This window comes from Aulonocara stuartgranti (assembly GCF_965226115.1).
Source record: "Aulonocara stuartgranti genome assembly, chromosome: 18".
Taxonomy (NCBI): Eukaryota; Metazoa; Chordata; class Actinopteri; order Cichliformes; family Cichlidae; genus Aulonocara; species Aulonocara stuartgranti.
Window position 1 is genome coordinate 18088713 of NC_138954.1, and position 13792 is coordinate 18102504.

Genomic DNA, 13792 nt, shown 5'->3' on the forward strand with positions numbered 1-13792 from the left:
CATGTGTACTGGAACACAAATTATACATCTCTGACCCCAACCTTCCAAATAAAATGCTAATTTTGGAGCTAAAAACTGCCTCTTCATTTGTTCTTACTGAAACTCAACGTTGTTGCAGAGGCTTAATTAGATTGCGAATTATGTAAGCTATCTCAAAGGACAATAGTGTTAAACAAAAACAAAAATAAATAATAATTCTACAACATTCTGCCAGAAGCAAGAATTAAATCATTTAAATCCTTATTTATTTGTTTCTCGCATATACATATAAAATCAAATCGCTTAAGGCCAGTATTAGGCTATAGATGATAAGTTGTGTGGCTGGAAGGGTACACGCTAAACAATAAGCTCATTCTGGAACACTGTGTGTGTCCCTAAAGCAAGTCAAGGTCAAAGGCTCATGGCAAACTCAAATCCATCCAGCACCTCTCTGCCATCAGGGATTTGTACTGTTGAGTACTGTAGGTCAGATTGGACTTGACCTCAAAATGAAGAACGCCTCCAAAAACTGCCTCTAGGGACTCTGCGTGTATCTTGACTCCGGGGACATTTGGGAGGATGAACAAGAACAGCTGTGCGTGTGTGTGTGTGTGTGTGTGTGCTCTACGTGGGAGTTGCGGCAGTAACGATGTGTTCAGTTGTCACGTGCAAGTCGTTTGGCCTTCACCTGCCTTTCGTTTCCGCTCTCTCCTCTATTACATTGGGACTTGTAATTCACAGCCACCATTTGCCAAGTTGAATAGATGTGGACATGGCTTATTAATTCAACCAAATTAGACAGGAGCGGGTTTGGTTTTGTAGTCGTCACACAAAGCACAATGAATGTCTGTTAGAGAATAACCAGTGAACCGTACCTGGCTTTTGTTTTTCAGTTGGTGTAATCAGTGTGCTGATCTGTGTTAATCAGTTCCACATCCTGTACCTCTTAGCAGTCTTTCATATATCCTGCGTGAGCCACGGCGTTATTCTTGCAGACCTCAAATGACCTTGTGCGGCGTGTATCATTTATCTTGCTGTATGCATAACCCTGCCCTCCATTTGCCAGAAGCAACATAACATTTTACAGTGCCCAGTCAGATGATATGTTTAACGATGAACTGCCTGACCTCAAAGTGTTGTTTCATCTGCGACCGAATCAAATTTGCTTTTCCAAATTACTCCCTTTAACTTTCAAGTTTTTAAGTCAGATGGCTGGTGGGGTTTTTTGTATATCCCTTTGTTTCTGCTCTCCTGATAGAAGGCTTACACCACTTAAACCTTTGGTTAACTGTTTTTCTTTACTTTGATCTTGAGCAGGGACAGATGTGGTTAGTGAATCAACGTCTTAAAAGGGTTTTCATAAAATCCCTTTGATTGCGCTGATGTGCCCAAACTGTGTATCCATAGTTTTTCAGTCCTTAAAAGAAAAAAACTCATTTGTTTCCCATAAAATAAACATAGAGTCCAAAAGTTCCGACTCATCTGCTGTTTCTATATATTCTGCTAGGAAAATAGGGAATGGGAACCGCTATTTATTGAAACGTGCAAAGACACCTGGAAAACTGCATAAAAGGTAAAAGCAAAGTTTGTACAATACCAACGAGCTTGAAAGTCAATATTTGGTATGACCACCTTTATTCTTCAACACACCGTGAACTCTCCTTGACATGTGTTCTTTATGTAAGTAGTCCTTTGGAATAGTTCTCCTGGCTTCATGAAGGACATTCAAAGTTCTTCTTTGCTGGCTGATTTTTGTTCTGTTGTCTGTCAAGATGATCCCGCACTGCTTCAATAATGTTGAGGTCCAGACTCTGAGCAGGCCAATCGATTTTATTTTGTTCTATCCTGATATGCTTTTGCTGTAGTGGCAGTGTGTGGGTTCATGCTGAAAAATGAAGCCATTGCCAATCAGATGCTTTCAAGATGGTACTGCAAGGTACATCAAAATCTGACCATCCTTGTGTGCGTTTGAAATGTAATCAATTTTGACAAGATCCCCAGCAGTGTGGGATCATCTTGAAATGCAACCCTAAACCATGACAGGACCTCTGCTAGGTTTTACAGATTGCAGTAGATACTCCCTGTTTTGCTGATCTCCTGGCCTTCCTCCATACAGACTGTCTGAATTTCGATTCATCACTCCATTAGACCTGTTGCCACTGATTTTCAGTCTAGTCTTGGGTTATTTTGCATAACTCAAAATCTGACTGCATTACTCTGCATTAATAATTTGACAAGATCCCCAACATCCCTGGCTGAAACGCAGCCCCAAACCACGACAGACCCTCCTCTGTGTTTTACAGATGACTGGAGACCTTCACTGCTATGGATCAACTAAAAGGCTAGATGTATATCTCAGGTCCTGTCTCAAGTCTTTGCTCCTCAAAGACAGGACTTTTAGATACTGTTCATCTGTTATAGACAGTTTTTTTAGGCCTGCTACTTCTTCATCAATCCTGCACTTGTCAGTTTCCTGATATTTCTAAAATATCTTAGATATACCAGATAAGTCAAGTTTTGGCTAATAGCTCTTTGGAAATCACCAACAAGCTATGCCAAAATACTATTATACGCCTGTCAAACTATGTTATCATGTTTTTGTGATAGGCTGATAGTAACACAGTGCCTGAAGACACAATTTAATATTGGTTCCTTGCTAAATTGTCTCTTATGTGTAGACACTGTGCCTTTTTTTATGGTTGAATGAATCATTGCTAAGTGTTAATTTGCTTAAAAAAAACAACATTCCTTTGGAAATGGTAAAAACTTAATTACTTACTGAATAAATGAATTAGTTGCTTTCCTTGTTATATTACTTTTATTTTACTCTGAAGAAAATTACCTAAAATTCATTGCCACATAATTATCAGTTAACGATATAAAACTTATACAGGGTACACTTATGCACACATCCATATCCTAACGAGGACACACACACAATCTTTTTTTTGGTTTATATGTATGAACATAAAGCTGGCAACACAAAGCAAAGATGAAAACCAAATAGACAAAGATCAAACGGACTTTAAAGTGATCACTACAATGATTCTACTGAAACATATACAGGTATAAATGGAGACTGCAAGCCTGACTCCTCATTACTCCCTTTGTTAAAGTTCAGGGTCTGCCTGCTAGTCTACAGTCGGCATGGGCTCAGCTTTAATACTATTCTGGGTTCCTTGCTAGCTTTGTGTTAGCATGTCTGTGCAGTTGGTTGCAAGAAGTTGAAGTTGTATTAGCAATATTATGCAGATGTTTCTATCCCAAATGCAGTTTGCATTTCATCATTATGCACTTCTTTTGTGCAATAAAAATAAAAATGGTAAATGGTAAAATGGCCTGTATTTGTATAGCACTTTACTTAGTCCCTAAGGACCCCAAAGTGCTTTGCACTACATTCAGTCATCCACCCATTCACACACACATTCACACACTGGTGATGGCAAGCTACATTGTAGCCACAGCTGCCCTGGGGCGCACTGACAGAGGCGAAAAGAAATGACTATATCACCACTTCTCAAAAGCTGTAGATCACTTCACCGTTTTCCTCCTTTAAGCACATCAACTAAAAAAAGTTGATTGATGCACAAACGAACAGGGAAAAAAAGTGGGTTTTTCTGTCGGTGTGAAAAGCGGCAGATTATGTAACGCATAAAACAACATACTAATATTACAGTTAATTATATTGTTATATTATTACCGAGATCAGTACAGTAACGCGTCACATTATTGCATTACTGGAAAATGTAATGTGATTACAATAACACGTTAAGTTGGAATGCGTTCGATCCTAATAGAATATATTGTTTGCTTATCATGTTATGCTTACCATGCTTGTAGTTTTTATGCTAAGCTAGCTCTTGCTAATCTCTACAATGTACACTAGAAAATAAATAGCTGTTGCCTTTTTTAGCCACTTTTTTTTTTTTTTAATTGACGCGATGCATTTTTTTTTTTTACTTTACTATCTCATTTATGCCTCCTCTCCAGCAAGATCTCCTCCACAGCACCTCCCATCCTGCCATATTGCCATCTTGATGTTTACATTGCTCCAGCCGGCTCCAAGAAGTCAAATTCTGTTCCATTTTTTAAAACTCCCAGTAGGGAGGAAAAAAAGTATTGATATTCCAGCACTGCACTTCAATTTCACAACATGGATTCTCCCCTAAGGTACCTGGCATAGGACATAAAGGCAGCTGCTAGACAGTGCCTTCAGTATCCTCACCCAAAACATATAGCTTTGTACCATTTATAGACATGTACTGTTAGAGACTGTGGACTAATGCAAGGAAAGTTGTTTGCTATAGTTGGAGTGCAGCAGGAGTATGTTTTAAAAGAAAGTGAAAAGGATGTTACAGTATTTGGAAGATTCTTTTCACTGACATTGAGTGATTTTCATCATTAATATGCCATATGTTCTAGCAAGGTTGAGTGAAATTAATGTTCAAAACATTATCTCATTTGCACATTTTTAGCTAGCTGACAAATTGGTGCAAACACCCATTTAAAATGGATTAATATGGATATGAATGACAGCAGTTTCTTCCGCCAGTTTATGCAAATGTCACACAAAATGTATGCTAAAAAAAACACCTCAGAAACACTAAACAATAAATAATGAATGTGCTATTAATTGCTGGCTAGCATTATGGGCTTTGCTGTCCCTCCTGGGGTGAGATTTGGCTCTCGTGTGCATGTTGCTTTCCAGTGACACCATATCTTTTCCCATTAGATTCTGCAATATGTGGCGGGCACATTATTATTTTAGGTTTTATCCGAAAAATTAACTCCAAATACGAGGTGGGACTCAACTTAAACCCCCCTTGGGTACTCCCAAGATGTTGTCTTGGAAAACTGCTGCAGATTGCTGTTCTTACAAGCACCCCAGGGCCACTTTTATTGACTGTGAAACAATGCTTTTACCATCACCCCCTACACCATAGCAGATTTACAAGACAGCCATCTCAGCTCCTCGGTGTGTGTGTGTGGATGGCTGCGCAAGTGTCACAGAGCCACCCAGCCTCCATGGGGGGGACTGTCAGTAAACATGCAGAATACAGACTAGAATCCAATGCAAACCAGCTTCTAAGTTATGCTGCTCCTGACCTTTGGTGGACTTTGGGAAGATGGATGCTACCCAGGCTATCGATAGAAATTTCTGGCCTGGAGGAGAAAGAACATATTTCTTATAGTTTCCCAGCTCCTGCAAGCTACCTTGAATGAATAAGTAAGCAGGCTGGATGACAGAGAATGCACAGTGGGCCACATGAAGTCTTTAATGTATTTGTGTAGTGTCAGCGGCGTAGAATAAGTCAAATTCATTTCCATGCGATTGTTGACTAAGTATAATATGAGATCATTTTTGCTTGTGTTGTCTCACTAGCAGAGAGTGTAAGAGAACTGCTCTGGAGTCCCAGGTTTTGGTTGTTTGTTTGTTTTTTTGCAGTTGCACCAGCCTTGATCTATACCTCCCTGTGTTCACACTGACGGCAGACAGATATCTCTCGAATGGGTTTCCCTCTGTTTCAGCAGATATTGTTCTTCCTCTGTTCGTGATACTGATTTATCGGCTCTCATTTATCAGCTTCCACCCTGCCATTATTCTCAGTCAACACAGTTGTGACACTGGTCACAGAACTGAGAGATGGAGGGACGGCTGATTACGTGATTGGGAGTGAGCTTGGTGGCGTGGACTGACATGAATATGATGAAAGCTATTTTCTTTTTCTCCATAACATGCATATCAGCTGAGCATGAGACTTTCAGGTTGTATGTGAACGTTCAATGTCACTTGTTCTTGCCTGCGAGTGCACTGAAGGCATTTCTCATCTTGCTCTGGTCTCTCTTGCATGACTGGTTGATGCGATCCACAGAGGACATGTAATCGTAAACCATGCACATGCACAGAAAGACACCCAGGCCATCACTTTGTCTTTCTCTCTCTCACACTTGCACACACAGCAGCACTAGCCATCTCACGCACAACCTGAAACTGACTAAAAGGAGCAATTACATCAAGCAACTGCAACTCACTCCAGAGAAATACGTTTGAGATTTAAATTTTCAAATGAAATAGAATATGCAAAACTTGTGCTGGAAAAAGAGAACAGCAAGCAAAAAAGGAGCGAAACAAAGAATCCCTCGAGTACTGTTAGATTTATTCATGCTTTCAAATGCTTGACATTCCATCACCCTCTTGTCATTAAAGCTTTGGGTCCCTTGGCCACATTCGCACAATAAGTGGATAATTTCTTCCAATAAGCACAAATATGTTACTGGGATCTTGGTGCTGACTACACAGGGAGTTCCATGATCACTGGCTAATAAATGTAGAGAGTCCTGAGATCAATGTTACATTATGGTCTATATGGAGGGGGGAAAGAGGCCACTGGCTAGTCAAGTCTTTCCTGTCTGCTGACTCTATTGTAGTCAGTCATTCATATAGATAGCCGAGAGCTAAAGTGACAAGCGACTCATGAACAAAGCTCCGGAGCATAGACAGTCTAAGGAGCATTGGTTTTCATTCACGCGTTGTCAAAGAATGCTGGACTTGATATGGGAGTGCAAATCAATTCAAGAATGTTTTATACACCATCTTATTTCTTTAGCATCTGTAAAATGTCAGTAATAACATGAAGAACATTACTGAATAGTAATAAAAAGGTGGTAGTCAGCTCTGACAGATGTGTCAAACAATCTACTGTGATGAGCTAAACACAGCAATTATGAAATCCCTTCACTCTTTTTTTGCTTCTTTAGATTCAATTTAAATTCTTTTAAAAAATAAATTGCTCAAACTGGCATCAGATAATAATATATAGTGTAATACAATAACACCTTAATATCAACACTTTACTCGATGATAGGTGTTGAGAGCAAACATTTCCAAAGGGGCTCTATTTAATTGAAATCAGGTTACCGTGAAGGCAATTTAAGTACAGCGAACTGGTTGTGATGTCAAGAAACCAGTTTGAACTTTGTAACTTGGTGCTTTATTCTACTGGAAGCGTCCATGATGATAAAAGAATGTGAAGTTTAAACAATGCACAATGTTCGTTGCTGACAGAATTGGCAGCCGGTGCGGTCTTCTGCTGCTGTAGTCCATCTGTTTCAAGTTTTCACATACTGTACGTTCAGAGATGCTCTTCTGTAAACCTTGGTTGTAACGTGTGTTTATTTGAGTTACTGTTGACCTCCAGACTCAAAGCAGTGTGGCCTTTCTCCTCTGACCTCTGGCATCAATTAGATATTTTCATTCAGAGAGCTGCTACTCAATGGTTATTTTCTGTATTTCAAACCATCCGTCCATCCATTGTCTTCCACTTATCCTTGTCAGGGTTGCAGGGGGGCTGGAACCTATCCCTGGGCACCCTGGACAGGTCGGCAGTCTGTCGCAGGGTTAACACTGTATTTCAAACCATTCTCTGTAAACTCTGGAGACGCTTTTAGGGAAAAAATCACAGTAGATCAACAGTTTCTGAAATAGAACAGCCTTCTAGGCACTAACAACCATGCCCAGTCACCTAGTCATCTCTCTTTACGATTCTTAACTTTATTAGGGCGTCTTGAGCATCTCTATATGGCTAAATGGATGAACTTACTGCCATGTGACAGGCTGATTAGATATTTGTTTTAGGAGGCAATTCTGTCTCATTTTTTTGTTTTGTGTTTTTGAAACAAATATTTTTAGCTAGAAAAAGAAGAAAAAGAAGAAAGGATTGCAAGAAGGTTGTGGGTTCAAATCCAGCAGCTGATCTGTGTGGAGTAAGCATGTACTCAGGTACAGGTACACTGGCTTCCTCCACACACAATCCAAAGACATGCATGTTAGGTTAACTGGCAATTTTAAACTGGCTGTAGGTGAGTGTGAATTGTTATCTACGTCTGTGTGGTTTAACCCTGTGACAGATTGTGATCTGTGCAGGGTGTGCCCTGCCTCTCACTCCATGACAACTGGGATAAGTTCCAACTCTCCTGTGACCTGAACTGGATAAGTGGGAGAAAATGGATGGATAGACTGATGGAAAAAAAGAACAGAGTAACAGGACTGAGAGAAATCATGAACCTAAAGCAGTGAGAGGACTATCTATCCGTGATTTGGAAGCAATTAATACAACACCAGAAAATTTAGGATACTGCAACACTTAACCAGGTACCAGAATTCATATTTGTGCTTATACATCTACTCCCATCCATGCCAAAAAACATTATTTAGATTTGTTTTATTCTCCTGCATCACAGAGACAGATTCAAAAGGAAAGCAGTACCAAATGCCAGGCAAAGACAACAGTGAAAAACAAAAAGACAAAAAAAACTAAGACCCCCATAAACTCTTCATTTTATAAACAAGTAGCAACACATGGCTGCCAAAATGGATAAATCATCTTCATGCTTTTAAAACGCCAAACACAGAATTCACAATACCAAAAATGACTTTATTATAAACGTGTGCAGCATGCTGGAAGTTTTTTTTTTATACAGTTACACAAACAATAACAATGCTCAGTAGAAAGAAATGACAATAACCGTGTGCCCTTTCATACTGCTGTTTCAGTATCCCCATTTCTGGCAGCAAGTACAGCGCGCGACAGTCAAGATGATCAAGTATGCTACATACAGAACAGTGCGGCGAAGTAAATGCAAGCGCACAAACAGATTCAGCCTGGCATATCATGTGGTAATAAATGAGTGGTTAGATGAAGTTAAATGAACAAAAGTAGCCATTCATTAATCTTTTAATCAATCAACTTCTAAATACAGTATATTGCAGATGTAATGAGAGGGTGTGTGACCTCGCAAATGCCTTTACACTCATAATTCTTTGTTTAATTAGACAACCAACGTGGTACAATAAGACTAATTAATTCCAATTAAGTGTAAAATCTGCTCACCCTTAATTGATAACATAACAATTTCAGCTCATTATTTCCATCTATTGATACCAAGGCCAAGCCAGTCATTGCACATGCTGCTCTTTGTGTGTTTTTCATTGATTTCCCTCGTTTCAGTATGGACAACAAACTGCAGATGAGCATGCTCTCTTTAATTATGAAGGCCCTCTATGCACTTTTGCTCCAGACGTACTGGAGCAAAAGTGCATCAATGAAAAATACATCCTTAGCAAGACAGGTATGAGACAGATATTGCATATGAGGCTAAGATCTATCATTAATTAGATGTTACACACCACAGTTACTGCCGATTAGTGTCTTGAATAGGAACTATAGAGATACCATTAACACACATTAGTCATGAATTGGCTATGCAAAGCCAATAATTCCTTGGTTATAGCTGCCTGGGTGCGAGCCATTAAACATTCATATCCAAAGGTGTGTTTTTTTTTAAAAGATGTACTATTATTATATGGTAGAATCTGAATTTGTCCAATAATGCAAATCAATTACAGTGAAAAGTTTTTGTAGCACAAGTCACAAGCAGATATTTCGACAGTGTCAAGGATCAGCACTGATCATAATATGGTAGCAAGACCTTATTATCCAGTAGTCTCGGATTGAGCTCCACCATCACTGATGGCAGGATACTGTGATCAGTCACACTTTATAATATGGAAGAGTCAAGGCTTATTTTAGTGCTTCAACTGATTCCTTCTTTTATCTGTCTCTCTTGCGTTTTCCTGACATATAAGACAGTTTTATAGTTGCAGTGTGCTGCTTTGGTTTTAGCAGTCAGTCAGTCGTTCTTATGCAGCATCATTTATATGCAGCAGGTACTGGTGTCATTTTAAGACCTAGACCTGCCATGATGTTCAGGTTTACTGTAGGAGGCCTGTTTTAACTCATGACGTGAGAGAAATGTGACACTCAACAAAATTTGGATATCAAGACAGAAAGATGCTTTTTAACTTTTAACTATAAGCTATGCGTAAGTGTTTATATGGCTTAGCTTGTTTTATTATTTCCAGCACACAAATGTTTGTATTAGATATATTTAGTGTATTTTCCTGAAAAATAGAGACTGAAAAGGGATTATACATATAATCTCTTTTGACAAAATCTCCACCAGCTGAAAAATGAGCTACTGTGCAACATGGATAATCTTATCTGCAACTGAATGCACACAATGGAGTTCCCACACTCTAAGAATTAATTTAATGGAGCACACTGTATGCACGAGTGATCGTAAAATCATTACCAAACAGCATCCAACAGGTAGATGTGAATATTTGTCTTTATTTAGTTATTTGCTTGCCTGCTTTATTTGCATATGTAGTTAATATTTTGTGGAGCCCCTGCTTTTAGTCCAGGCACACAGAGGAAGCAGGACATCAGCAGAATATCAATCCCCAAGGCTGATGAGCACGTATGGAGGAGTGTTGAAAAACACACGGGCGGCACACCGGCCATCTATCATCTGCACCGGACTATTCGGCACATCCTTACCAAGGACAATACTCATGTTTACACAATGGAAATGATCTCAGATGAATATCTGATAAGGCTTTCCCTGGTGCATTACTCCACATGCTTCACTGATAATAAAGTGTTAGTGTGAAGATTACATCAGAGAAAACATTTTCTTAAACCTTTGACACAGTGTCATAAATCGAAAAGAGCACAATGCATCATTGGAGTTGCTTTTAGTGATGATTGCATACATGTGTGTATATTTATGGGACAGATTCTATGTAAAGAGGTCAGATTGACAATGTTAACAAAACTGCAGCATACTAAAATATATTTTTCTTTTTGAATGATCTCTACTTCTAAGTCAAGCAGAGCAGAGAAAGAAATTATATAGAGTGCACCAAATCTGTTGTTGCCGTCACCAAATTATGTTTTCTAGTGATTCCTAATGTCTCAAAGAGAGATAAGTAGAAAATAATCACTGGGGTGCCTACTGGGGTCAGCGGGGGGAGCTGGCCCCAGGGAGGGGCCGCTTGCCCCTCCCTTTCTTCCCTCCCCATCCTCAGCTGCCTCCCTATTCTCGCTCTACCACACCCACCCACACACGCAGGGCTTGGGGTGCAGGTATGTCACCAGGGTGCAGGGGAGGTACTCCCCCTCTGTCTCCTTCTGGCCGCCTGTGCCTCAATTTTATTCTGCAACCTAGACATCCACATTACTCACACTCTCACATAACACATACATATAGGGCCTTGGGGGTGGGCACGTTTTACAGCATCCAGAGGATAGTCGGTGTATTCCAACCCACCTCTGGCGCTGGTGCCCTACCCTCAATTTTAAATGCATATAGACACTAAGGGTTTTCGGGAGGAGCCATGCTGCTCTCTGAGAGGAAACAAGTACCATGCTCTCCTGTGTTTTAAATGCACTTTAGAACAGCACACAGCAACACTACATATGAGTGGGCGTAGGGAGGTTTGGGGTCTTCACTCACCCCGGTTCTGTTAGCCATCAGGGCTGGGGGGCTGGGAGGAGGTGCTGGCCGTCAGATTGGGGTCTGGGATGCGGGGCCTCCCTGCTACTGCAGATAAGGAGGTGTTCCGCTTGCCTCCACCCCAGAGAGAAGGGTTACATCTCCTGGGTTTAGGTGCGGCTTGCCCCTCTGGGGGCGGGGGTACCTGGACCTGGGATATAGAGTATGTTTGGGGAGTGTGACTGTCTGTGCAGTGTCTATTTGTGTCTGTCTACACGTTGGGTGAGTGCCGAGTATTTGGTTGTGTATATGGGGTGGGAATGCACGTTTGTGTCCACGTGCGCCTGTTCGTCTGTGTCTATATGTCAGGTTGGGTCTTAGACTCAACCTCTCTGGGTACATCTCAGGCCCTCTAAAGTACGGAGGCCTATCTCACCACACTCCCTGCTGGTGGCTGATTACCTCAGACGTTGGTGTGTTGGTGGTCCTTGTTGTCTGGTGCTGGGCGCTCATGTATGTACCGGCTCACTCCTGGTGGCCGATTGGCGGGGCCTGGAGCCTGTGGCCCGGCTGGGCCCCTTCCGGGGGATGGGGTGCCCTCGGGCTTCTGGCCTCTGGGCCTGAAGCTCGGTCCTCTCTGGCACAGCTGGCTGCCGGCAGAGCCCGCGGGCACGCCACTGCAACCCCCTCTGGCCTCTGCTCCGTAGCTGCTGGGTGACCTCTCCTTTGGGGCTCTACTCAGCTCTTCCCAGGAGGGTGGCACGGTTCCCCCCCTTTTGGTGGTCCACGTCGGGTCCTTGTACTCTGGGGCCTCTGGATATCTGGGGCCTGGATCTCCTCCATACCTGCTTCATGCCCTGGTGGACGGGGCTATGGCTCCCCACACTCCCTAGCACATCGTTACATGGAGAAACCTTTGGAATACAAGCATGCTGATCCACACAGGTATGCACACAGGTGTACACACGGGTGTTCACACCTTTCTTGGCTGCTGCCTCAAAGCACATTGTGCGCTATCTATCTTGCGTGCTGCACAATATCGTTTAATATTTAGTATCTACTGTTATCTACTGCTAGCTAGTTTATTGTGATGGTGCTGTTTTTATTATGTTTCTCTTTTTTTGTTTGCTTTCTCTTCTGGTTTTTTTTTCTCCATACAGGTGATCCAGGTGTTTTGTTTGTTTTTCTTTCTTCCCCCCCTTCTCACCGTCTCTTCTCCCCTTTGGTTTTCTTTCTCTCCCTCTCTTTCTTTCATTCTTTCTCCCTGTCCTATCCCCCAGTCATATCTGTCCCGAAAATAAAATAAATACATAATTATAATAAAGGTCAATCAAATGGACCAATATGGCAAGGCCATGATGATCCACTTGGTAAAATAAATCCGCTTGGCATCTTTCTTGGTCTTAAGACAACAATTCTGATGGCTAAAGATCCAAACGAGCCACACAAAAAAAAAGAAGAAAAAAGAAAATAATCACGTAGTGGGCCTGTCACAGGCTGAAAGTCAAGTAACATTAGGTGCACAATGGAGTATGAGGTTTTGTGAGCTTCTGATCGTCATGTAAAAGCCATGCTAGATTGTAAAATACCCCTTAGATAGTGTGCTAATCCCTTCATGTTTTTATTGAACCATTAATATTAAATGTCCCCTGCTTATTAAATGTAGTAATAATAATAATAATGGATTTATATAGCGCTTTTCAAGGCACCCAAAGCGCTTTACAATGCCACTATTCATTCACTCTCACATTCACACACTGGTGGAGGCAAGCTACGGTTGTAGCCACAGCTGCCCTGGGGCAGACTGACAGAGGCGAGGCTGCCATATCGCGCCATCGGCCCCTCTGGCCAACACCAGTAGGGTAAAGTGTCTTGCCCAAGGACACAACGACCAGGACAGAGAGCCCGGGGATCAAACCGGCGACCTTCCGGTTACAGATACGCTTCCCAACCCCCTGAGCCACGGTCGCCCGAGTAGGTTATTTACTATATCGCTTACATTATGCTGAATACCTGTGTTATTTGGTACTTGGGAGAAATATACAGCTGTTGGGGGGCAGACTACAGAAATGAGAAAACAAAGGAACACATTTCATATGCAGATTTTGAATGACAGCTTGCTTTTTTGCTTGAGAAATACCAGGTGTCACGCAGTGCCACTCAAGATGGTGTGTTTGACCACCATTTTTATTCACTGGGTGGCATCTGGCACTGAATAAACAGTGTTCAACAAGCTCTGAATGACATATTGTGAAGAAAAAAAAACAACTATTAAGACACACTTGTACAGAGAGGCCAACAAGCTCGAAGGCATCGTGTCTGCTTTGCTTCTGCTGAACTTGTTTGTTCCTGTCACTCATCTGCTAAATTTAGCCGGTTAGCCCGTAGCTAGAACAACCAACAATTCCAATGTAACTCTTCATCAACCAACAATACAGTGCCCCTCCAATTAAACAGAGTACACAGGCAGAGTAAC